Genomic DNA, 14,618 nt, shown 5'->3' with positions numbered 1-14,618 from the left:
GTATTTACACAATAACTTTTACTGGCTGGAAACACTACACCACATACCGAGCTAAATACCAACAGGGATCATTATCAACCACTAAAGTATTATGTAAATGATAACTCTCTGTAAAGAGCATCTACAAGTTAGTAATCAGCATAAACATAGCTGGCTGATTGTAATTACTGTAAAGGTTGCAATTCAATAGCTTAGAAGGTGACATTGACAGAAATACAGCAAGCCCTTCATAAACATACTAACACTTTTTCATCTTTAAACCATTCTTGTACTAATGACTGTCAATCAGAAGATAAAATTAGGATAACTTTATTAATGGCCCAGCAAAGTCAATAACACTTTTCATATTGCATTGTCCGCTGCTTCATCTGGAAATCGTGTACCTTCTCAACTCACAATCTGTAAAGACCTACAGCTACATATAAAACATGATTTCATGAACAAGAAGAAAAAAAAACAAAAAACTTCAGAGCTTCTATCTTATTTGGATAGAAGTAAATTTCAACTGAACACTTGTTAAGAGGCATATAATGCTAATTTCAGCAGAAGCACCATAAACTGTTCAACAACACTGTCTGCTGTAAAACTGTGAAAGTCAACCACCTTTTAAAAATGTAAACTAAAATGGGAATGAAAAGATAGTCTTGTCATTTGCAAGGCAGCAATTAAACCTCTGCCAAATAGAATTTCAACTATCTGTTTCACCAGTTCACATAAAGGGACTCTGGACTGGAATTTTTGTATACTGTATATGGAACAGTCAGATCATGGCTAGTGTTGTCCTAGATTAGCCAGAAAAGTAGCTTAACAGAAGACATGGTTTTGCTAGATACAAAATATTTTCACTATTTGCTCTGTAACAGTAGAAAGCGGCAGAGATGGAAAAAAAATTTAAAATTTCCAGACTGAACAGAAAATAGTTCAGCTGGGTTACAGCATAGACAGAGCAAAACAACCCTTGTATGTCAAGCATGCAGTACTAACTTAAGATATTTTGCTAATGACATCACATGAGGTGAGTTATGGGGTCATGGCCAATCAGGACCTGCCCATGCATAAACAAAAGGTGTTACTGTAAAACAAATAAGGATAATTTTTCACATTTATAGTAATCAGACTAAGAGGTTCTCAGATGTCAATCACTTTAAAATATCAAATGACCCTGAAACTATTTTACACAGAGGAGGGGGAGAAAAAGTGCTTTTCTCCAACTCACTGCACTGTTCACAGTTTCAGCTTAATCACTGTTATGCATATAAGGACTGTGCATGCTGGCAGTGCAAACAGCTGAAGCAAATAAAACTCAAAGCAAGTTTCTAAATAAAGTGGCTATTTGGCTTGCCTACACTAGTCATGAAATGAGCAGCTCCAATTGTTAATACCAAAATAAAATGTTTTTTGTGCTACAAAGAATTGTGATTATGCCAGTTAGCAGGACAGACAAAACAGCATACCTCACTGCTAAATACCGATATGTAAATGCTAAATTTGTGTTATTCATTTTGGTTTTCTATAAAATGTGACAAATATGGTGAAAGCACATGTACCTTTCAAATATGTGACATTGGCGAGTGTAACGCAGTCTGCCAGTTACACTGCAGATCAGATCAGATCGATAGATAGAGACTGACTTTATTATCCCAAGGGGAAATTCACATATTCCAGCAGCAGCATACTGATAAAAAGCAATATTAAATTAAAGACTGATAACAATGCAGGTAAAACAGACAACTTTGTATAATGTTAACGTTTACCCCCCGGGTGGAATTGAAGAGTTGCATAGTGTGGGGGACATAATTGTTAATGATAATAATTTACTTCTGGACCAGTAAACAGGCTAAATCAACAGCAAAACCAGATCAGTCATATACTTTGAAAATGAACAGACAGGGTGTTTTACAGGAGATCCAAAATAACGTAAAGCAGACTGATTTTACACAGAAAATTAGAAGTTTGGGCAAAAGTGAAGAAATAAATGGAGCGACAAACTTGGAAAATTAGAAGTTCCAGGATTTTGTAAAATTTGAAAAGTAATCAGTATGACTCATCTATTACTCTTTTGTTGTTTTTAACAAGCTAATGATGCAAATGCAAATCTTACAATAGCAAATGTTACAGACATAACAGGGAATCACTGACAAGCCAAATTTTAAAATCCATGTTGCTACAAAAACAGATTTAAAGAGTTTGTTAATACAGGTAAAATTCCGTTACAACGAACCGCCAGGGACCTAAAAAAATATTTTGTTGTAATGAGATTCTGTATTTGTCACTATAGTACTTTCTTTCACTTGTGTCCAAGCATTTGTAATCATTTCAATAGCTTCTTTCACATTAATTTTAATCTCCTCCTGTCTACAGGTGATGCGGATGAGAATTTCTCAGCATTTCCTTGGGATAATACACTATGATGCCGAAATCCATTGGCTGAAGAACTGCTGTGCAACTGGGTGGGAGGAATTCAATGCGAACATTATCTAAATGTGGAAGCATGTTGTGGGCAGCACAGTTATCATCAATCAGAAGCCGAATCATACTTTTCTTCTTCTTCACATTGTGAGGTTTCTGAACTTTTTTGGGATCCCCCCACCCAACGGGAACAACACACTGAAGTGCGTCCCGAAGCGTGATTGCTGCATCTGTGGAAGATTGCTTGTCCGGGCTGGGCAACAGCAGGCTCACAGTGCTGCAGTGAGGTGACACAGAAGCAAATCCTAAAAGATCCGGGTCACACTATAAGATCCTGTCTTGCACCCCAAAGCACAAGGCTTAGTCTCAGTAATTTAGCAAAACCAGCTTTATTCAGCTTGAAACAGGAACAGCAGGGTTATTTATTGTAGCGGGATCTGCCACTCTCCTATACAGACAGCAGTCAGGCAGGGTCGTGGCCAAGTAATACTGTTCCCTGCACTACCCATCAAGATCTTTTCTGTTTGCTTTGGGGGAGAGACACAGCAGAGCTGTGAGCCTGCTGATGCACCGGTAACAGATAAACAAACAGTCTTCCACAGACATGGTGATCAAACTTGGGGACGCTGTTTGGTGTGTTGTCCAGCTGGAGGAGGTCCCAAGAGAGTTTAGAAACATCACATTTTCTTGAATGAATGCTGCATCAATTAACATGTTTCTTGAACGAGTATCACTGAACCACATAAAAACTGCTTTTTCGACGTCTTCAAATGCAGCAGTTCACATACATTTGCAACCCACTAAATTCCAATGGATGTTTTTCAAATATTGATGAGCAATAAGCAAAAGGTATCACTGAAAACCACAGAAAACAAAAACAACAAAAAACAGTACGCTGAAAGTTTGAAGAAAGAACATTTTTTTTACAATGTTTCTGTTCGGGGTTTGTTGTGCACAACTGAGCTGCGACCACAGAACAAACTGCTCTGTGGATGATTCATTCAGGCATTTCAAGGTCTTTGGGCACTTTGCTGTAATGAAAGTATCTGCTAAATTTATTTAGTAGTAACGAGATTTCTATAGACTCGTGTCATATGGGGAAACTGTCAGGACCATAAAAATACTTTGTTGTAATGAAAATTTTGCTGTAAAGATATTCGTTGTAACGGAATTTTACCTGTATTTAAATATCCCGAACTGTCTTAGAATTTACTAACTGTAAAGAATATTTGATTATTATTATTATTATATGATTAGTAATTGTATACCTAGCTTACACAAAGCTTATTACATACTGCCCTTCTATATTTAACTGCACAACATCTCAATATTTCTAAATGTGAAGAAACAGTTTATCTTTAAGAATCCCCTTCCTTAAATGGCTACCTTTAGGTATGGGGATCAGCCACCCTCTTAACTCACCCCTCAAAAGTTTAAGACTTTTGTGCATTATTTCTGTATTAATGTGTGTATTTTCCATTTATTTGTTCATGTTTCACCCAATTGTCTACCAATTCAAAAGCACGCGTGCTACTGTTAATTGACCATGTACAATACCTAGTTGTGGTAATTACAACTCAAAGACACGATATTCGATATATGGTGTTCCACAAGGCTCTATCCTGGGTCCGCTGCTCTTTTCGATCTACATTCTTCCGTTAGGTCAGATTATGTCGGGGCATAACGTGAGTTACTACAGCTATGCTGATGACACACAGCTGTATTTATCAATAGCACCTGATGACCCCCGACTCTGTTGTTTTACTAACACAATGTCTTACTTGTGTTTCTAAATGGATGAATAGTAATTTTCTCAAGCTAAATAAAGAGAAAACAAATTTTAGTAATTGGCAAAAATGGATATGAGGTTATTAGAAACAAACTTGATGCATTAGGATTAAAAGTCAAGACGGAGGTAAAGAATTTAGGGGTAACTGTTGATTGTAACCTGAATTTCGCATATTAATCAGATTACTTGGACAGCATTTTTTCACTTAAGAAATATAGCAAAAGTTAGACCTCTTATATCATTGAAAGATGCTGAGAAATTAGTTCACGCGTTTGTTTTCATTCGACTAGATTACTGTAACGCATTCCTCTCAGGACTACCCAGAAAAGACATAAATCGTTTGCAACTAGTGCAGAATGCAGCTGCTAGAATCCTAACTAGGAAAAGAAAATCCAAGCACATTTCCCCAGTTTTGATGTCACTATACTGGTTACCTGTGTCATTCAGAATTGACTTTAAAATACTGCTTATGGTTTATAAAGCCTTAAATAATCTTGCTCCATCTTATATATCAGAATATCTGACACCTTATGTTCCATATCATAACCTTAGATCCTCAAATGAGTGTCTGCTTAGAATTCCAAGAGCTAAACTTAAAAGAAGTGATGAGGCAGCCTTCTGCTGTTATGCACCTAAAATCTGGAATAGCCTGCCAATAGGAATTCGCCAGGCTAATACAGTGGAGCACTTTAAAAAAAACTGCTAAAAACACATTACTTTAACATGGCTTTCTCATAACTTCAATTTAGTTTAATCCTGATGCTCTGCATATTCAATTAATTATCATAACTGTTCATGATGGCTGTAAAATCCGTACTAACCCCTACTCTCTCTTCTGTTTCTTTTCCCGGTTTTCTGTGGTGGCAACCTGCGCCACCACCACCTAATCAAAGCACCACGATGTTCCTACATTAATGGATTAAAAGCCAGAAGTCTACATGACCATCATCATCAAGTCCTTCCATGAGAACCCTAAATACAAAGAGAACTGTTCATTTATGTTAGGTAGAATGCCCAGAGGGGGCTGGGCGGTCTCATGGCTTGGAACCCCTGCAGATTTTATTTTTTTTTTCTCCAGCCATCTGGAGTTTTTTTGTTTTTTCTGTCCTCCCTGGCCATCGGACCTTACTCTTATTCTATGTTAATTAGTGTTGTCTTATTTTAATTCTTAATTTGTCTTTTTTCCCCCCATCATGTAAAGCACTTTGAGCTACATTATTTGTATGAAAATGTGCTATATAAAAAAATGTTGTTATTGTAGTCTGCTGGGAAGCTATATTGAAGTAAAGCACAAAAAGACTCAAAATAGTGACTGCTAATTTGTTTTATACGATTTCTTATTAAGGGGCGGCAGTAATGCAAAAATTGCATTTATCCATTTCTTGCGTATGTTGTTAGAATTTATGCAGAACTGTTAATATTTGTAAGGTATCTGTTGGAAAGAAAAAAAAAAAAAAGTATCAGTACAAGCATATCACTGCAGTCCAACAGATGGTGCAGGTGCTGCTGGCACTATGTTAGGTCCTATCCTGATAAGCCAAAGCTCTTCTCCTCATAAACTGCAACAAAGTTCTGCATGCGATTGATTGATTGATCAATCTATCAAATCAATCGATCAATCTTTATTTGTCCCCAAGGGGAAATTTGGCTTTTTACAGAAGCTCTTTAAATGAATACATAAAAAGGTAGATAATAAAAAATATGCATGCACCTTGGTCTGAATACACACCAGAATGACTATAAAGCAAGAAAATTAAAAAAAAAATAAATAAATAAAATAAATAAAAAATAATGTCTGCCTTAGCTGTCACAGACCCAGTGAGGCATTACGCAATTATGACACATTGCTGTTTGCATAAAGGAGCCCCAGTAGCATTTTTGACACACTTCTGCTGAATAATTAGTTCCATTTAAAAATAAATGAATAAAAACACAGAGACCACTGCAATAATCTACACATAAATCATGGCATGTGTACAATGCCCAAAGAATATTAAAAGCACATTTGTATATATTCAAAAAAAATTTAAAACATTCCTATGTCAACTTATGATTTACAACCCTACTGCAAACCTAAGGGTTCATCTCTCATGAATTCCTCCAATGCACAAGTCGTGTTATGTATCAAGTCAAGTCAAGTCAAGTTGGGGAGCATGCACTGGTACAGTGTGTTGCCACACCCAATACACGACGAAACAACTCAGAATCCCGGTTGGCAACCCCCCAGGCAGATGCGCGGTCTAGTCCCACCCTCCGGAAAAGACCCTCTATCTGCCACAGCCAGGTGTTACGTGGGCGACCCCTTGGCCTGATCCAGCCACTCGGGTCCCCAACAATGAGGACCTTATGAGCTGGATCACCCTCGGGGGAAATGCGGCACATGGCATAGAGAGACAGTACCAAAGGAGTCCAGTCTTTGTCTCCGGTCACTGGATAGCGTCCATGTCTCGTAATCATATAGCAAGACAGGAAGCACCAGGACTCTAAAGACTTGGACCTTCGTCCTTTTGCATAGATAACGGGAGTGCCACACACCCCTTTCCAGCGACCTCATGACCCCCCAAGCTCTACCAATCCATCTACTTCATAGGAAAAGTCACTAGAGACATGAATGTCACTGCCAAGGTAAGTAAACCTCTCGATGAGGTTGACACTCTCTCCACAGACAGTCACACTGCTGATGGCTATGCCCAAGAGGTCATTAAAGGCCTGGTTCTTGGTTTTTATCCAAGACACTCACAAGCCCGGATACTCAGACTCCTCACTCAGTCTCTCGAGTGCTCCAATCAGAGCCTCCATTGACTCCGCGAAGATCACAGCATCATCAGCAAAGTCAACATCCGTGAATCTTTCTTCACTAACAGATGCCCCACAGCCGCTGGACCCCACGACCTTGCCCAACACCCAGTCCATAAAAGCATTGAAGAGAGTAGGAGCAAGAACACACCACTAACGAACCCCAGAATCAACTGGGAAAAACACAGAGGTTCTGCCTCCACTCTGCACAGCACTCACAGTACCAGTGTACAGGCCGGCCATGATATCCAGCAACCTCGAGGGGATCCCGCGAACCTCTATGTATGTATCAATGAGTTATGCATCAATTAGTGTTTATTGGGTGCTGTAGCTGCATATTCCCAGTCTAACTACATTGGGGATGTTTAGACACTTGAATCAATTTCCATTATTAAATAAAAATAAATGTACGTAGGATAGATTGAGTAGTTTCTATGATCATGTGTATCATTGCCTACAGGGATGCTTTCAACTTTAAAATTTAATAAAGTTAAAAAATGAACAATCAATGAATTGCTATATACTGCAGAATTAAATAGCACTGTTTCATTCTTTCACTACTTTGTTGCTTGATTGCTTTTCTCTTAAAGAAAGTGAGTACTCATTACTAGCAATTCTAAAGCTTTATCATTACTTCAGTTGGTTGGAAGAGGCATCAAACTTTGGTTGGTGTGCAAATTTTTTTTCTCTTTAATTTTCAAGAAAATTGCTGGAGTTGTAATGCTATGTAAAATAACTGAACCAAAGTAATAAAAATTACTAGAGATAATATTCAGGTTGGAAACATAATTACGTAAAAAATGTTGTCTACATGATAGAGTATTGTGGAAAAAAAACAACAACAAAAAAAAACAAATATAGTTAAAGAAGGTAAACAAAACACTTATCACAATGGCCCAAAGACACACTTGTCAAAATCCTTTTTGAAAAAGCTTAATTTCTTAGGGTTAATGCCTCTGCTACAGTTTCATCTTTCAGCATTGCAGATGGATCTTGCATAATTTTTAGATCTCAACTAAAAAATTATGTTTTTTTGTTTCATGGTAGAACACCGGAAATACTGTTCAGAAGTACAGCCCCCACCAAAAGCACTTCACTCATTAAAATGCAAAGCTTTCCAGATCAGCTTAAATGGAACGGAAGATGCTTTGCGTAATGTTTGTAAGCCATTTACATGAAAATCTTCTAAACTTAAGTGTTTTCCCCCTTTTATCCTTTCTCCCTGTGAGTCCTTTTAGAGCAATGCAAGCCTGAACTTCAGAAAATAAAAGAATTCTATACCCACTCCAAAAATCAAATGCAGAAGCTTATTTCACAGTTCCTTTCGGTTTCTTTTTTATTGCAATATATTACTGTAGCCGAATAATACAGTTTGACACAATAATTTTCAAAACTAAAAGAAGGGGAGAAAAATGATACATGCATTTTTATATAAACATCATATTACCAACAGAAATGGGAGTGTAATGTCTGTAACCTCTAATGGAAGCACACATGCTTCTCAGGGAGGGGACAAACATGTGAAATGATACATCTAATAGGTACCGAGTATATCAACAACCAGCTTGATATTTTAATTTCGAAAACTGTTCCATTCAAGCACTTGGGCTGTTTCACAATGTTTCAAAGAGTTTAATTTAGACTACAAGAGGCGTTTGTAACTGTCTGAAAGAATCTGTAAAGATGGCGGAATTTCATACGTGTTTTACTGTTTCTCTATGTTTAAAGTACAAAATGAAACAAAAAGCTGGAGTCCATTAAAACCTATTTAGCAGCCAACAGATAACCAAATCATCACACAGGGCATGAATTCAGGTCTTTGCAGGATCATATATAAACTCAAACACCAGAATGAATGAGTAAATTAGAAATATAAACAACCTAAAAGGTAACAAATATTAAGTACATCAATGACATTAAAATTAAGTATTTGTGGAAATCATGAGTGAATGTTATCTATGTTCTGCAGTGTATATTGAAATATCCTGTATATTTTAAGTTATAATTCTACAACTGCAGAATACCATTTTATCTTTCTAATTACATACTATATTCAGTCAAATACAGTGCATCCGGAAAGTATTCACAGCGCATCACTTTTTCCACATTTTGTTATGTGACAGCCTTATTCCAAAATGGATTAAATTCATTTTTTTCCTCAGAATTCTGCACACAACACCCCATAATGACAACGTGAAAAATGTTAGAGGTTTTTGCAAATTTCTTAAAAATAAAAAAGACTGAGAAATCACATGTACATAAGTATTCACAGCCTTTGCTCAATACTTTGTCGATGCACCTTTGGCAGCAATTACAGACTCAAGTCTTTTTGAATATGGCCAGTTTCACCCATTCCTCTTTGAGCACCTCTCAAGCTCCATCAGGTTGGATGGGATGCGTCGGTACACAGCCATTTTAAGATCTCTCCAGAGATGTTCAATCGGATTCAAGTCTGGGCTCTGGCTGGGCCACTCAAGGACATTCACAGAGTTGTCCTGAAGCCACTCCTTTGACATCTTGGCTGTGTGCTTAGAGTTGTTGTCCTGCTGAAAGATGAACCGTCGTCCCAGTCTGAGGTCAAGAGCGTTGTGGAGCAGGTTTTCATCCAGGATGTCTCTGTACATTGCTGCAGTCATCTTTCCCTTTATCCTGACTAGTCTCCCAGTTTCTGCCGCTGAAAAACGTCCCCACAGCATGATGCTGCCACCACCATGCTTCACTGTAGGGATGGTATTGGCCTGGTGATGAGTGGTGCCAGGTTTCCTCCAAAAGTGACGCCTGGCATTCACACCAAAGAGTTCAATCTTTGTCTCATCAGACCAGAGAATTTTCTTTCTCACGGTCTGAGAGTCCTTCAGGTGCCTTTTGGCAAACTCCAGGCGGGCTGCCATGTGCCTTTTATTAAGGAGTGGCTTCTGTCTGGCCACTCTACCATACAGGCCTGATTGGTGGATTGCCGCAGAGATGGTTGTCCTTCTGGAAGGTTCTCCTCTCTCCACAGAGGACCTCTGACAGAGTGACCATCGGGTTCTTGGTCACCTCCCTGACTAAGGCCCTTCTCCCCCGATCGCTCAGTTTAGATGGCCGGCCAGCTCTAGGAAGAGTCCTGGTGGTTTCGAACTTCTTCCACTTACGGATGATGGAAGCCACTGTGCTCATTGGGACCTTCAAAGCAGCAAAAATTTTTCTGTAACCATCCCCAGATTTGTGCCTCGAGACAATCCTGTCTCTGAGGTCTACAGACAATTCCTTTGACTTCATGCTTGGTTTGTGCTCTCACATGAACTGTCAACTGTGGGACCTTATATAGACAGGTGTGTGCCTTTCCAAATCATGTCCAACCAACTGAATTTACCACAGGTGGACTCCAATTAAGCTGCAGAAACATCTCAAGGATGATCAGGGGAAACAGGATACACCTGAGCTCAATTTTGAGCTTCATGGCAAAGGCTGTGAATACTTATGTACATGTGTTTTCTCTATTTTTTTTGTTTTTAATAAAATTTGCAAAAATCTCAAGTAAACTTTTTTCATGTTGTCATTATGAGGTGTTGTGTGTAGAATTCTGAGGAAAAAAATGAATTTAAACCATTTTGGAATAAGACTGTAACAACAAAATGTGGAAAAAGTGATGCGCTGTGAATACTTTCCGGATGCACTGTACACTTGAACATCAAGTGCAGGAATGCTGCAGTTTTAAGATTAAATAATTCAAGCAACTGAAGAAATGAAACACTTAAACCTCAAATGTGATTCAAGAATTATAGAACATTTACAGTTTTCTCAACTCTCAGAACATCAAATCAGTGCCTTTGTCCAGCAGACCGCTAGCAAAGTGTTCTTAGACTCAGTCACTGTCCTAGACGTTTCCCTTAAATTGTGAAAAAAGGTAATAAGCTAAAATTAAAAAAGAAAAAACACTAGGACTACATGAACAAAGTGTCACCAATCCAATTACACTTTACAAACAGTGGAATATAAAACTCAGTCAACTATAAAATGAAAAAGGCATACTATTCAGCATCAAGGCAACAATACTATTAGCATAATAAATTCAAACAATTTACAGGGCATAAAAATGTAATGTTCAACTTTCGGAAAGGAAGAATCTGAAGGTCAGATCCATGTTTGACTCTCAATACATGCCCGATCCTAGAAATGTGCACATCGGTCAGACTGGGAAAGAAGAATTTCATTGACGATTTCATTTAAACCTGTCTTAAAAGTACATTTCTCATTGAAAGGCTAAGAATACACTACCTAAGATAAATGTTAAAATTCATATTTTTTTATGTTTCAACTGTGAGCATATAACAAAGCAGTGACATTAAATATACTGTATATGGTCAGATGTTTAACGGATGGTCCTTTATGGGGGGTGTACCCCATCCCCCAATTAAAAAGCAGCCTAATTTGGCCATGGGATGTTCAGGTATACTACATACAGAAAATTACATGGAAGAAGAAATGTTGTTACACTACACCAACACACTTGATTTCATATTAAAATGAACCTAATGGGTCATGGGCACATACAGTGTCTGTTAGCTTCTACTTTAAATGACTGTGCTAAACCTATAAGCATACCAGATGCAACAATGGCATTGAACTTGCAAATAACATGCATGTTGGTTGCCTGTCCCTTTTTGACAATTCTATGACCCCTTGCATCTTGTACACCTAAACTTTGCAATTCAAAACACAGTATATGCAGTGGAATTCATTCAGTGTGCCACACAGCAATCACAACTTTAGGTCACAAATCACAGAGCAAGAATTTCTGCCATAAATGTGTATTTTAATATGTACAGTTATCATCAAAATAACTGCTAGCCTAACCCTATGCATAGAAAGCAACATAGCCAGGTTATAAATCTAAAAATTTAAACAATTATCATGTGGATACACTATGAAACTATGACTTCGTATATGTACATGTCACTCACAATTTCCATCCATCCATCCATTTTCCAACCCGCTGAATCCGAACACAGGGTCACAGAGGTCTGCTGGAGCCAATCCCAGCCAACACAGGGCACAAGGCAGGAAACAATCCTGGGCAGGGTGCCAACCCACCGCAGGACCTCACAATTTCCGACTTTTAAAATAATAATGTCTTAAATCTTGCAAAAAACAAAAATGACCAAGAAGGTGTGATGTTTCTGGAGTTTCAGTGAAGCAGACACTAACTTTCTACCTGTCACTGAATATACCAAGATCTTGGGAATTCTTCAATGCCATTTTTCTGTCCATGCTACTGCAAAAAATCTATCAGACCAGCCTATTAAAACGGTGGTGCTCCTCATCATTCAGTTTTCAATTCATTGACAGTAATTTGAAGATGTGCATGACAGAGTCTCTGATAATTAATCATGAAGCTGGGGCACTTTTTAAAACCCAGTTTAAAAAAAAAAAAAAAAAACTTGAAATCCATTATAAATCACATGTTTTACTCACACCAACATAAATGAAAAAGCACTTTGTATCAAGAAAGACTCCCATCAGATTCTCATGTGCAAAAGGTGTTCTTCTCTACAACCTGCCACTTTAATCCTATCTTTTAAACTTAGTCAACTTCTTGGAACCTGTGAAGAAGGTGAGCATTCTGTGCCACTGATACAGACACTTGGCATGTTTTTCACCTAACCGCCACTCACGAACTCCAACTCCATCGATGGGCAATTACCGGCCACAAAATTCACTTGTGAAGGAGAAGTACTAAATTTCTTGATGTCCCAATTAACCAAACTACTCACACACTTCAACTAGCAGCATCTCATAAATAGCAGTGCTTGTACAGAGCCCCTTGCAAATCCGGCACATACTCGTAACACAAATATTAATTTCAGCAGCATGCACTTTAAGTAAATTTTCAGATTATCAGCATACCCTTGTGAAAGAAGCTTTTCTCGGCTTAGTGTCAGAGAGTTGCTACTAGGGTCCCAGTCATCACACTTTCAAACACTTTCTCCCAAAGCAGATGCGGTTTTTTTTTGTTTTCTTTCGTACCCCCTAAATGGATAGTGAGGTCGCCTGTACTTGCATGTAAAATAAAAAAATTAAACCATTCCACAGTACCCCTTTGTGCATCTATCTGTGCGTTGCCACATCCTCGTGATAAAAATACACTTCCGAGCGTCCGGTTGGACTGCCAGCCCTCTGATGAAGAGGATCTTCACGGCGCTTAGTCATGGCACCTGCAAGCATTCCCTATGAGCCAGTTGCAGCTTCAGCAACAACCAGTGAATTTACCCAGCTGTCCCTTAAGAAACACAGACAACTTCGCGGTGTCCACTTAAATTATTAGACTATGAAAAGAAGGGAGTACCCGTTTGGGTGGATTATCAACATTCTTGACGGAATTCTGCTCCTATGAGCTCTCTGCAGGGTTCCTTTAAGTTCAGCTTCTAAACCCAGAACCGCTTAGCAGAGCAGAGTCTGAAATCGTCATTCAACGCCCAGTAAAACTCCTAATTATCTCCTAGGAACAAAAGGCATATTCACTGTTCAAATGGTCCTCATGTAGTGTTTCAGGACGACGACGAGCTTTTTTTTTTACCTTCTCACTAAGAACCCCGCACTCTTCAATATTTGCATTACTCAACGCCTGTCACCTTCAAAGTGGAACGGCCGGGAAGCGTCGTTTATGCCCTGTTGCACTAACCTGCAAAGTGAAGAGTCCCCCCCCGCCTCCCGTAGTTCGTGGGCATTACCGGGCATGCAGTATTCCAAATTCGGTCTTAGAAAATGGTCAAGAGAAAAAAATCGACTAACCTTATCTCAAGAGCAGCCGCCTTAACCGCGGCGAAAAGCAAACGAACAGCTCTTAGTATCCAACAAGTGCAGATAGGCAGATTTCCACCAGTTTTGCTTTCGACTCCGTCATCGCAGCTCCTCCTCCTGGCCCTTGAGCCCTCTTACAGCGGTCCGGTCCGCCACGCCCCGGTCCGGCCTCCACCAAAAAGGCCTGACAGACTCCCTACTGAATATCCGGACGCCCCTCCAAAACAGCCGCGTGAACATTAAACCCGGCCTTCTCATTATAGTGCTACACTCCGCCCCAAACTGATAAATAAATAGACGCCTCACTAAACACCCACCCAATCATACACCCATATAAGCGAGAAACAATGGTGGTTGGTCAAAGTGCCCATCAATCACTTAATTTAGCCAATCATTTCAATCTGTCTCCTTTCTGTTGTAACTGGAAGTTTCCGCCCATACTGATCAATTAACTACGGTTCGCGCCTATCTGTCTAGACGTCGTCGTGCTGTCGGTTCATCGATAACTTTTAGGCGGTGACTAGAAGAAGGCGTAGTCCCAAATGTAGTTAGCATTTTTCTGTTTTTTTTCCACTGCGGAATGAACCCTTGCTCCTGTCTTGGGTCACGGTGACGGCTCTAACGCTGCGACGTTTCTTTCAGACTGAGGCGTTTTGAGTGGGACGACAAAGGTCACAGTTCGTGTTCAAAATCTTGTCTTGAATCGTCAAATTATAATTATTTATTTCTTAAACTACAACTGTAAAACCGTTAGGATAACACTATTTCTTAATCCACAACTATAAAACCGGTAGGATACCACAGTTGGTCAGGCTCGCAGAGCACATTAGTTGTGAGGAAA

At 39.0% G+C, this 14,618-nt stretch overlaps 1 protein-coding gene across 1 annotated transcript in view; it reads right to left on the bottom strand.

Moving 5' to 3' along the window:
• Positions 1–14,018, bottom strand: part of adissp (adipose secreted signaling protein) — a 102,334-nt gene extending 88,316 nt beyond the window's left edge. The window contains exon 1 of the mRNA XM_028801442.2: positions 13,769–14,018. The gene's annotated coding sequence lies outside the window, so the exon portion shown is untranslated. The remainder of the gene's footprint in view (positions 1–13,768) is intronic.
• Positions 14,019–14,618: the final 600 nt, after the last annotated feature.

This window comes from Erpetoichthys calabaricus, chromosome 5, assembly GCF_900747795.2.
Source record: "Erpetoichthys calabaricus chromosome 5, fErpCal1.3, whole genome shotgun sequence".
NCBI classification, from domain to species: domain Eukaryota; kingdom Metazoa; phylum Chordata; class Cladistia; order Polypteriformes; family Polypteridae; genus Erpetoichthys; species Erpetoichthys calabaricus.
The sequence above is the reverse complement of the archived record's forward strand: the minus strand, read 5'-3'. Positions and strand labels throughout refer to the sequence as shown.